This window comes from Canis aureus, chromosome 22, assembly GCF_053574225.1.
Source record: "Canis aureus isolate CA01 chromosome 22, VMU_Caureus_v.1.0, whole genome shotgun sequence".
Taxonomy (NCBI): domain Eukaryota; kingdom Metazoa; phylum Chordata; class Mammalia; order Carnivora; family Canidae; genus Canis; species Canis aureus.
In genome coordinates, this window is record NC_135632.1 from 26,013,245 (window position 1) to 26,025,579 (window position 12,335).

At 42.8% G+C, this 12,335-nt stretch overlaps 1 long non-coding RNA gene across 1 annotated transcript in view; it reads left to right on the top strand.

Annotated features, from left to right (window-relative positions):
• The first annotated feature begins 1 nt into the window (after nucleotide 1).
• The window catches only part of LOC144293933 (uncharacterized), a 33,836-nt gene continuing 21,502 nt past the window's right edge, over nucleotides 2–12,335 (top strand). Inside the window, exons 1-2 of the long non-coding RNA XR_013361288.1 lie at nucleotides 2–170; nucleotides 7,274–7,479. This is a non-coding gene — a long non-coding RNA (uncharacterized LOC144293933). The remainder of the gene's footprint in view (nucleotides 171–7,273; nucleotides 7,480–12,335) is intronic.

Below are 12,335 nucleotides of genomic sequence, written 5' to 3' on the forward strand. Positions count from 1 at the left end.
TTCCCAGAACTTTAGAACTCCTGACTCCTGAGCATAGCAAACCTCTACTAACATCTGGCCAAATATGATGCTTGAGGGCTTCAAAGATACAAGAGACTGGGGGCTGAAGGGTGGACTGTGTATAGGTATGAGAGATTGGACACCCCTCATTCTTCAAGCAGACTCCTCAGGCAAGTCACTTTATGACTCCAGGGGCCTTGAATTGTCCTCTGTTCACCTTCCTCAGAGCTTAACTGGGATATTTATGTGTCCTTATAGGTTCCTTCCTCACCCTCTCAGCTCCCTCTCAATTTCCTGGGACTGTGTGGGACGTTTTTAGCACTCCATTGCAGCTGTGTACAAAACATTAAAGCTTCTCACACCCTTTAAGGAGATTTGGAGTTTTAAGGTTTCTTCCTCAACATCACTTTCTCTTTCCTGCTTTGAGATTCCCACTGATAGAAGAACATAACATTAGGGGCTCTGGATTGACTGAGGTGACTGTTGAGTTAAGAGAAACAAGTGGAAACATCTGGAAGATCGAGGAACTTTGATATAAGGAATAAGAAAAAGACTCTTAACTCCAGTTAATAAAGAGGAATTCCTAATGTATCAGAAAAGGCATCTTTCCCCACTAGTTCCCAGAGGAGGTATATGGAGGATACTAGACATCTGTGCATTGGACAGAGCTTCCAAAACAGCCCACTCACCCTCCTTGGCAGCATTCTCCAGATTCCCCCATGCGGTAACACAGTAGACATAAGGGTCACCACAAAGCTATGCTAGTCCGGACTATAAACATCCTCTCAAGGATCTTAGGTTTCTGCTGGGAATTGGAAAGTTACTAAGTGACAGGATTCCTTCTTTCCCTGCCACAGCCAGCTTCTCCATCTACCACAGAACCCACAACTTGGTATACATACAACATCCCAGGATTTTCTCCCTAGGAAGTTCCACCCCACAAATTTAATTCATGTGTGTTCTCTGCAGAATTATCAGTGAGTCCCAAAAAATAGAATTTGAAGAAAAGTATGTAGAGTTGCAGTAAATTGCCTCTGGAATCTGGAGATAAAATCAGGAAAAGAGGAAACTTCCAGATAGGAACTAGTACGAATTTATGTGGAGTAAAGTGGCCTCTTCAGAGGACTTCAGAAAGAATTAGGGCACAGCCTCTTCATTTATAGACTTTCAGAGCTTGGAAGGAATAGTATGTGAAAGTGCCTGACCATGTACTGGGCACATCATGGGTACTTGACAAGCATTAGCATTTTTTCAGTTGCTTCTTGTCCCAAATGCATCTGAGGCATAAATCATTTTGGACCTCTCTGCTAGAGTCTTCTTTTCTTATAGTGAACATAAATATATTTCTCTGTATCTTCCTTTTATTATCTTATATCTATTCCTGGAGACTTTACAGAATAAATTTTATCTCTTTTCACCATGACATACTTTAAAACGTTTGAAGGCAGCCATTTTGTCCCCCAAATATTCTCCTTAACGTTAAAGTTCCCAAGTCCTCAACCATTCTGCTTCTGGCCTACTTCTGAGGCCTTTATCACCCTGTTACTCCCTCTGAATACACTTGTGTTTGTCTTTGTCTTTCCTAAAAGGTGACCATGAAGTGGACACTGTACTGTGGAGGCATGTCAAACAACACAGGAAAACCAGGACTATCACATTTTCTCAGTTGCTTGTACAAGCCAGCATAAAATTTGTTTCACTGTCTAGTTTGCTTCAGAAACTATGTCACTATGATAACTCATGCTATCCTACTATTCATGAAAATCTTCGAAGATTTTTAGCCATTGTCTCCATCTATAAGTGGAGATTGTTAATTGTTCACTAAAAGCTGTTTTCCTCTTCTTTCATTGGATACCTGGCTACTCAGGTAGAGACTATTTTATAACTTTCTTTGCAGTTAGGGTTGGTCATGTAACTATATTCTTGCCAGTTGAATGTAAATGAAAATGAGGCACTCAACTTCCAAGTTTTGGCCTAAAATATTACCTATGTGCTTCTCTATGCATTTTTCTTCTTCCCAAAGATGATACCCAAACAAGCCTGTAACTAGGCTCCAGACATGCAGATCAGGATCATATTCTAGTGGTTGGTAGAACCACAAGATTAGGGAGACCCAAGCCCTAAGTGGTCAGTGGAGCAGAAAAGTGGCCAATCAGGACCTTTAGCTTTGAGATTTGTATCAGTCTGCTACTGGCATAGTACCGTCACATAAGAAACAACCTCAAAAATATCAGTGGCTTACAATAAAAATAAAGGAGACAGGATCTTAAAAACACAACAACCTAAACTCATTTCTTTGGCAGGGTCTGTAGATGAGAGGCAGCTTCAGAGAAGATGATGGGGCTAGATGCACCAATCATAGTGAATTTCTGGAATTGCAAAATCATAGGCTGGATATTGGGTTATGCATCCTTACCTAAGCACTGACAACTGGGGAGGTTCAGCCTGCACAGCTGCCCTGCTCTCTTGGGGGATACACTGATACATTGGTAGCCTCCAATGAACCACATCTTTTGACGTTTACACCCTTGTGGGCTCCCCTCCCACACTGTCTCTGCACTTGACCACAAGACTTGGTTTGGTCGTCAGAGACATTAGCAAAATAGTATCAACAGAGGGTGGATAAATGAATTTATGTCGGGGCTTGTCCTCTTGAGATGCTCCTTGAAAGTCAACTGCTATGATATTGAGAAGTTTGGTCCAAACTACTGGATGATGAGAGGTCCTGGAGGATGAGGGGCCATCTTGGATGTTCCAGATCCAGCCAAACTCGCAGCTGAGTATAGTTCATGAGCACTACCTCAGCTATACTGTGTGCAATAGAAGAATAATTCAGCTGATAAAAGTCAATCCACAGAATCATGAAGAATTAGAAATTGCTGCTGTTTTAAGTCACTATTTGGGGGGGGGGTTTATAAAGCTACAAACGATAACTGAAACACATCTCCTCTCTAAAATTTTCTTGGCGACAAAACTCATCTAAAAATCCAGATATCTGGCCTAGGACCCTTGGAGAAAACATTCTGGCACTGGGAATGTAGCCAAAGGGCCCTGGAAATGGAACCTGGAAATGTCTCTATTCTCTCCTCTTCTCTTGAAAATTAAAAATATTTTACCTACAAATCCTGAAAGGAAAAAGAAATCCTTAAACCATGAAGTATAAGAATGTTCCATTAACCAGCCAGATAAGACCAAGCTCTCACTTAGTGCCCCACATTCCTTTCTCACATATCTAGTTTCCTCCTCCATAATTCTATCAGTTTAAGGGAAGGCCATAAGATTTTTTTTTTTTTTTTTTTTGGTTCTCCTGAGACACCAAGAGAGAAAACTCTCTTCAGAGGCCTCCTGTCTTATTGTCCAATCTCTAGTGAGGGGGCTCAGTGTGTGATAGGTTGTATATCCTTAAAGACTGGAGGGGAAATCTTCCTGCTTAATGCCAGAGAAAGTTATCCAGAGAGATAAAAATCATCACCTTCTGAGATCATTAAAAGTAAAACTGGGCATGACATTTCAGGAATATTTTGGGTTTGTCCTCATCTAAAGGTATATGACTCCCTAGTATCCCTGATTGCTTATGGATTCCATGACACTAAATCAGGATGTGTGCTTCCAAGTACCTTTAAATGCACCAAGAGGTTCATATTCCAAAGCAGCAAGACTGGCATTTACAATTGCTTTTTTTAAAGCATATGTACTGAACAAGCTCTGAACTTTGCCCAGAAGCAAATTTTCATTTATTCACTGAACAAATGTTTTTATTGGGTAGCTACTCTGTCTGGATATTCAGCAGGCATCAATATAGTGGCCTAGTAGATAAACTTGTTTGAGGATAGGCAGCACGCATTCTCCCCTTTGGGAGAGCCAACCAACACTTTTTTTTTTTTTTTTTTTTAATGGAGATTACTACTCTCTTTTGGATCCAGTCCAATGAGGCTTCTCTCCCTCCCCAAGCCAAGGGTGAGTCCATGATCTAAGCCAGGACAATTAAATGTTCTCTGGATTTTAAATCAAAACAGATTATTAAAGAGACTGAAAACAAGTTGGCATTCAGGGATCTCACACCCCAATCAGGCTGTTTTTACCAGAACATTTCCTGCCATTTTAACTTCCTACTTTTTTGAGCTGCCTTGTTCTTGCTTGTTTCCAAGCCCTGATCTCTGGCCTGACTACTAACTACAGATGTCCTTCCAGTGAATTTCCTTTTTCTTATATTAGCCAGACTGATTTCTGTTGCTTTCATCCAAAACACCCTGATGGATACAAAAATGAATGAAACCAATGTAATCACAGCTTTCAGAACCTATCAATAGGGTCAGAAAGACATACACTGAACAAATGAAAAGTAAGTATTACAAAGAGCCATGAAATAAATGAAACAGAATTTCATGCGATGATCTAATTGAGATTGCAGGGTGGCCAAAGGCCACTGTAAGATCTAAAAGGGTGAGCAGACAGGGCAAGGAGTGGAAGGAAAGGGCTTTTCTGGCAGAAGACAGAGAACAAACAGAGAAATTTTTTGCATTCTGAGAAGGAATGTGGGGTGGGCATCTTTGGGAAGAGTCCCAGGTGAGGCTAGAAAAATGGGCTCAGAGCGTATACACTCTTGGAGCTTATGGAGAGAGCTTAAACTTGGTTTCAAGACAATAGAAAGAAACTGTCTGAATGTTTGTAGTGTGTGAGCGACATGATGTGATTAGATTTTTAAACAATCCCCCTGGCTGCCGTATAGTTGGCTTACAGGGCAAGACCCAGGGGATTGCTGAGTGGCCTGGGAGGGCGGTGAGGCTGCTTAGTTAGGCTAGATGGTAATAAGGGAGATGAAGAGAAGCGAAGTCCTAATAGGATGTACAGGTGTGTGTGTGTAGAACCTCCTGCTCCGGGACCTGCCTGCCTGTGGACAAGGACACAGTCCTGCTCATTTCCACATCCCCAGCAGTAGCTAAAGGGTGGTGTTCTGCAGAATGTCACAATTCACGAAGTGACTCATTGTCCAACTCTCCTTTGATCCTTGCAGCAACCCTGAGGAGTTACTGAAAGTAAAGTAAGTAAGGCCTGGAGGGAGAGGTTAAGTGGTTGAGAGGCACACAATTGAGGACAACCGGACTTAGAGCCTACTCCTTCCTGCTGCACCTGCTCAGTGTCTAACCTGTAAACTGTAGATTCCCCAGATATGACTGCAGATCTGAAAACAAACTGAAATCTTCTCCACTGCCCTTCATTGACCATAGATTGTCCACCTGCACCTGGGTGCTGTGAGGTGGTTTTAGAGCTTCATCTGCATCCTTCTCCACTGTCAGGCTTTGTCCAGCCCACACTGAGCACTTTTTTGGCCAAGTTATACATTCGTATTGCCCTTTAGCTCATTTTGTCTGGATCTTCTCCAACATTCTTTGAATCATTTCTCTCATCCTTCCCTAGAATGCCTACTTCCCTTTATCTAGGTTAATGTCTGGACTGGCAGCATGGGCATCACTTGGAAACTTGTTAGAAATGTAAACTCTCAGGATGCCTGGTGGCTCAGGGGTTGAGTGTCTACCTTTGGCTCCTGAGGTTCTGGGATTGAGTCCTGCATCAGTCTCCCTGTGGGGAGCCTGCTTCTCCCTCTGCCTATGTCTCTGCTTCTCTCTGTGTCTCTCATGATAAATAAATAAAATCTTAAAAAAAAATGTAACTCTTGGGGCTTGCTGCAGACCTACTGAAGAGGAAGCTTTGGGGTGGCTTCGCCATCTGTGCTTCAATAGGACTGCCAGTTGATTTAGATGAATGCCAATGTTTCAGAGCCACTGGTCTAAGTCTTGCCAGGAGTGGCCCCTGAAGCTGTAGACAGCTGGAGCTCAGAGAATTGCTGGGAAGAAGAGCTTCACACAGAATTGGTGCTCCCAGGGACCATGTATCAGGAACTGTGGACTGTCTTGGCAGAGTGATCTCCTTGGAACACACAAGCTCCAACTGCTTTCTCTACCCTTGAGACTCTCCATGCAAGATTCAAGATCCCGTTAAAGAGACTGCTAATACCAAGTGTTGGTGACTATGTGGCACTACTAGAATTATCTTAAACTGGAAAGGAGGGGAATGTAGACTGATACCAAGACCTCAGAAAGTGGGCTGTATCTACTTATAAGCCCCATGACTCGGCAATTCTGTACTTTCAAATATAGGTACTGAAGGGGATGCTTGAAGAAGTCAGTATCAAGTTATTACCCAATTTATTCACTTTTCTTTTAGACTCATCTCCTCTCAGAGCTTTCATATACTCAGGAGGTATACCAGTAGAGGCACAGGGTGTTTGTCTGTTTGTTTGCTGTGAATCACCTCTTCTCTCATGGTCTATTGTACACTGAACATATCACACAAATCACTCAACTCCACATACTGACAGTTTTCACTGGAACAGTGGGTATACTTACTGTAGAAACAGAATAATTATTAATTTTTTTACATAAAAACTTGGCAGTATCTTCTGAGGGATTCTCTGTATACTATTGTGCCTCTAGTATAGGAGTATAGGAGTTGAAAACCACACAGCTAGTCCTTGTATGTAGCAGGAGCTAAGCACTTATTTTTTTTTTTTTGAGCTAAGCACTTATAATAAACATTATTTTTGAACTGAATGGACTCCCCTTTGATTTGCTTGGGGCAGAGTCCATGTAACTCCTCTTATTGGTCTGATTCCAGACTGGATAGCTCAACTACTGCTCTACCTAATTGAAAAATAATGTCAACTTGCCTCTGTTGACTTCTTGGCCAATTTTTCCAGCCTTTAAATTAAGATCTTGGACAATTGTCCTGTATATGCCACTCACTGGACTTCTCCATTATGGTCATTTTTTGGAGTGGTTGGACAGAGCAGAATGCCCACCATTGGTTTAGACCAATATAGAGTTGACTTTTGTTATTTTTTTAAAGATTTTATTTATTTATTCATGACACACACACACACACAGAGACAGACAGACAGATAGACAGACAGAGGAGAAGCAGGCTCCATGCTTCTCCTGATGGAGCCCGATGTGGGACTCTATCCTGGAACTCCAGGATCACACCCTGGGCCGAAGGCAGGTGCCAAACTGCTGAGCCACCCAGGGATCCCAATTTTTGTTATTTATGATAGTTTTTTTGTATAAAGTTATTGGGAACACTGAACCAGTGAATACTGAAACATTGCTCTTAAGGGAAACACGCAGACACACACACACACCTCACAAAGATTATAATCTTAAAATCCTAAAAATAATTTTTTCCAGTCAATTCTATTTTGTTTATTTTACAAAAGAAAATGACATTCAGAAGAGTGAAGTGACTGGCCCTAGGCTGCCACCCTAACAGATGCCAGAGCTGGGAGTCAAACTATTCATCCAGCCCCAGAGACTGAGTTTACACTACACAGCATTACCTCTATCCCTCCATCCTCTGGATACCTCAACGTGAGAGCTGGAACAAGAGGGCAGAGCGCGGCCTTCGACCCCCTCAGCTGGGAATGTGCGTATTGGGCAATTCAAAATTTCTGCTTCTCTGTACATGTCAGCAAAAGACAATGAAAGCACTGCAAGTATTTTATTTGAGGGTTATGAATAAATCTTAGCAAGTAAGTGCTATTTGCAAGTACACAGTGAATAATGCGGATCGACTATATACATTATTTGTATTCTTCATGAGAACTAAAATCTTCTGCCCCATCTTTCTATCCCTGCCCCCCTCCCCACAAGAAGCTATTTCCTCAAAACTCCAAATTTTTCAATAGCCATTGATGTTTATTAATGATTTTCCAAAAATGTCATCAAAATGTGTATCTATGCAAAGGGATGATAACCTCAAAGAGACAGATGGACATATGAGCTCAGGGGGCACTGCCAGCATCATCCCTCCTGGCTTCGTGAATATATGATAGACCCTGGGAATGTGTGCAGCCCATATTTATTTGGTCTTCAGAATAAATTAGGAAAGTGAGGTACCAATTTTAGGCAAGGGAGTTAAGCTGCATAGAAACATAAAGAGCTGAATGAGGGTGATCTGCCTGAAATGGACAGACTCTTCAGCTACACAGAATAATTATTGTGGGATTTGAAGAAACAAAATAATGTCTAAGTACTTGTATCTTGATAAATTGTGCAATAATTCTCATACCATTATCCCCTGTCCTGCCTTTCTATTTCAATCTCTTTTTACAATGGAATAGTAAATTTTCCTGTCTTATGAAGGTTAAAAATGTCTTTTTTGCCAAAGTGTCTTTTTTGACCTAGTTAGAAGTCACATGCTGTTGGATGATAGGTTGGCCTTATCTAGCATGGGAGGGGACTACACAAAGGCATGAAAACCAGAAAGCAAGAATGGGGGTGGAGGCATCTGGAGACTGGCTACCACAACTGCTACTCTAAGTTATCCTGTGCTGGAAGGATCTACATAGGCACTGTGGACCTCACCAGAGTCAGAGCAGGACCAGGGAACATGGTGGCCACCATGGGGTAGCCAAGAGCACTTTCCTGAGAGCATATCTGAGACATCCTCTGTGGGGTCCCAGAAGTGACTGCCCTACAGAAGGCTGGAAGTTCTGAGAGAGAAATAAACCTAGGTTTTCATTAGTAGTGTGACTCCACTGGTACTCCCCAGAGGAATCCAGGCTCTGATTTCTTCTGCTGAGACTGACTGATTACAAGCTTCTCCTCTCTGTAGAGCTTCTGGAGGTTCCAGAAGAACAAGTGACTCGTGAATGCTGCCTTAAGCGTCTCATCCATTCAATTTCAGTAGTAAAGAAACTCATCCCCTGAAACCTTCCAGAACAAAACTCCTTTAGAGGAGGGTCCCTGTGTTGATGACTCAGAGGAAGCAATGTTTGCAACTCAAAAGCAGCATTTCCTGAAAGATAGGGATAAGAAGAAAGTTGGAGGACAAACTGTACCTTAAACTTTATAACAAAAGGAGTAAACAGGAGATGTGGCATTTCTTTGTATCACGAAGGAGAGAATCAGCATCTTAATTTATCATCCATGATAATACTAAGAGTAGCCATGACTGAGCTGGGTCACAAAGAGTCCTTGACTGCCAAGAGCTTTCAATCTAGTAGGTAAAACTCTCAAAACACTAGCATTTGCTGAGTGACAGCCAAAGTCAGGATGATAGAGGTTCTGGGGCCTCCGACAATAAAGGTGGCAGAGTTTCCAAGAGGGAGATCTCTCTGAAAGCTGGATTTATGGACTCTTGAGGAGAGAGGCTTGGGGACTGGGTCTGGGGGCAAGTTTGGCAAGTGGGATTTAAAAGGGGTGGAGGGGGGCAGCCTGGGTGGCTCAGTGGTTTAGTGCTGCCTTTGGCCCAGGGTGAGATCTTGGAGACCCGGGATCGAGTCCCACATCGGGCTCCCTGCGAGGAGCCTCCTTCTCTCTCTGTCTCTCTCTCTCTCTCTCAATCTGTGTCTCTCATGAATAAATAAATACAATCTTTTAAAAATAAATAAATAAAAGGGGTGGAGGGGGGGAAAGGAGGAAGGGGAAAGAAATGGGCCCCAGGGGCAAAGTCCCAGAAGGTTCCCTCTCAGCCCAAACCCAGTTGGTAAAATCTCTGCTGGTGCCTGATATTCAGTCAATGCCTTTCTTTTGCTGTGAAGGTGCAAATACGAGGTCCAGCTCTGAGTGAACTGTGTGTCTCCTACTCAGCCCTCCTTGTTTCCATTAACTCCTCTGCACACCAATCAATGACAATTATGGCCACTCACGTATTTTAACCATCAGACTGTAATGGCAAATACGATAAATCTCCACTGTGGCAACCAAGTATTGATTTTCTTCTACAGAAATCTCATCACTTAGAGTCATGAGGCTGCAGATGTGAAGTTTGCTCTGGCAGATCTGCTAGGACATGCCAGGAATGGGTCAAAAACTATCCGAGGATGTGTCCTTCAGGCGTTGTGGAACTATGTGGCAGGTGGTCATACAGCAACTCCAGACTTGGTGGAGGGCAAATGCAGACATACTAGATGGCAGGGTGTGGTGGTGGGGGTGGTGGCAGCAAGGTCCAAGCATTGGTAAGTGATGTCCATATTTACTAGACCTTGATTTTCTAATGGGTGGAAGACAAGGTACTAAGATCCCACGTGTGGGATTTATTTGGTGTTATCTCTTAGCTTTATTGTTCCTCGTCAGGCCCAGGTGTGCTGAGCCTTTTCTTTTCTTTTCTTTTCTTTTCTTTTCTTTTCTTTTCTTTTCTTTTCTTTTCTTGCCTTTTCTTTTCCTTTCCTTTCTTTTCTTTTCTTTTCTTTTCTTTCCTTTTCTTTCTTTTCTTTTCTTTTCTTTTCTTTTCTTTTTAAAGATTTTATTTATTTATTCATGAGAGAGAGAGAGAGAGAGAGAGAGAGGCAGAGACACAGGCAGAGGGAGAAGCAGGCTCCACTCAGGGAGCCCGCTGTGGGACTTGATCCCAGGTCTCCAGGATCACATCCTGGGCTGAAGGCGGGGCTAAACCACTGAGCCACCCAGGCTGCCCATGTTGGGCCTTTTCTAAACACAGCTAGGTTCAGGGCAAGCCACCCTGCATACACCCACATTGGAGTGCAACGCACATTAAGAACAAAGCAGTCCCACCCACCTCTGCCAAGGGGGATGTGGAGAAAGAATGTGGTTATAGGCTCATGGAGTGCATGTGCATGCTTTCTACCATTGATGCTCTGGGACTTAATTTTCTTTGACTTCAGTATTTCCCTAAGTTAAGGCCTAGTCATGGTGACCGAGGCCAAGGTGTCCATGTCAATCCACTGGATGTGAGTCTGGATTTCAGCTGTCCCCACTAAAGGGTTTCCTCATTACAGAGTCTGAGATCCCATGGATAAGCCTCTACAGTCCCCATAGTGCATCATTGGTCTGAAATGGCTCTGTGTACCATCAACATTACGGCAGGGGTGGCAGGAGGGCTCAGCATATGTGTTAAAACAAATGTGGGAGTGACGGGAGGGAATACCCACCAGCCTGCTTCCCACCTGGCTTGGCATCATTCCATCTCCTGGAGCCCAAAGACACCTGACTGACATGGTTTTGAAGCTAGATGGTTCTGCCTCTTTCTAACAGCCTGGAGCTCCAAGTAGAGATGATTTTTCTGAATGGAATAATTTTGACGGACACAATTTAGACTCTTAAAAACTATTATAACAAATAGTTATAAACAAAGAGTGTTACTTCTCCAAATGTAATGCAAATTTTCTTTCCTATACTTTTCTGTTACATTAAACCCTATATTCCCTTTTCTAGTCATTTAAGTCAGTGGGATCTTCTCCCATGCTCCTGGCTTCTGGCTGGGTTTTGCCAATGAGGACCACTGGGAGGAAATGGGAGTGAGTGGGAGAGCCAGGGTGGATGTTTATTCTTCTGGCTTCCTCCTTGAGTCTCTGTGGGCTGATTATCCTTCAACAGGTCACAGCCCCTTTAGGAAGCCCTTGTCAATTAACAATTTCTTTCTCTGAACTCTACTATGTCTGCCATTACCAGTCCTTCAGCCCTAGAGGTGATGTCAGTATCCTCTGGTTTCTGGCCTCAAAAATACTGCATTATTCCTTGGAGTTTCCCTACACAGTTTAAAAATAGTACCTTTATCAACTCTCTTCATATTAAGAAAAAAAAAAAGTAACTAGGTTCCTGAAAGTCTTAATGATGAACAGTAGAAAGCTGCTTTCCATTACCAGTCAAAGTAAAAATGGTTGAACCCATACTCCAAGGGCAAAGATGGCTACTTTTCTCTTTGTATTATCAATAGCTAGCACCAAAGCAAACCAGCCAGTAATCACACAACCAAATATTTTTATCCCATTTTCCTACTCTGGCTGCATGTCCAGACTAATCAGGTTAAGGGAAAGATAGAGGGGAATATTTGTCCAGGCTCAGCAAGAGGTCAGTAGCACATGGCATGCATTGATGACATGTGACCTGAAGGGGTGCTTCGTTACTCCAGTCTTGAATATCATGTACAGTATACATTGTAAAAGAAAAATCTTCATCACATCCTACAAGGCGTGGCCTGATCTGGCCATGCTTTCTCGTTGTAACTTCAGATCATCAGCCCTTCTTTTAGTTTTTCAAACGTGCCAAGCTTCTTACTGCTGAGGGTCTTTACACATGCTGCCCCTCTACCTGCAATGCTTTTGTCTCATTCTCCACTCGGATAGCATGTGTTCATCCCTGAGGTCTCAGTAAATGTTATTTCCTTGGAGAGTTCTACTGGACTCATCAGTTCGGAATGTGTTTGACCGCAAGTAAGCAAAAACTCAACCTCTGTAGGTTAAACAAATAGGGCTTGGTGTTTCTCACTTAAGAAGAGGTCAAGGGTACATAGTTTGGGATTGATGCAGCAGCTTGGTA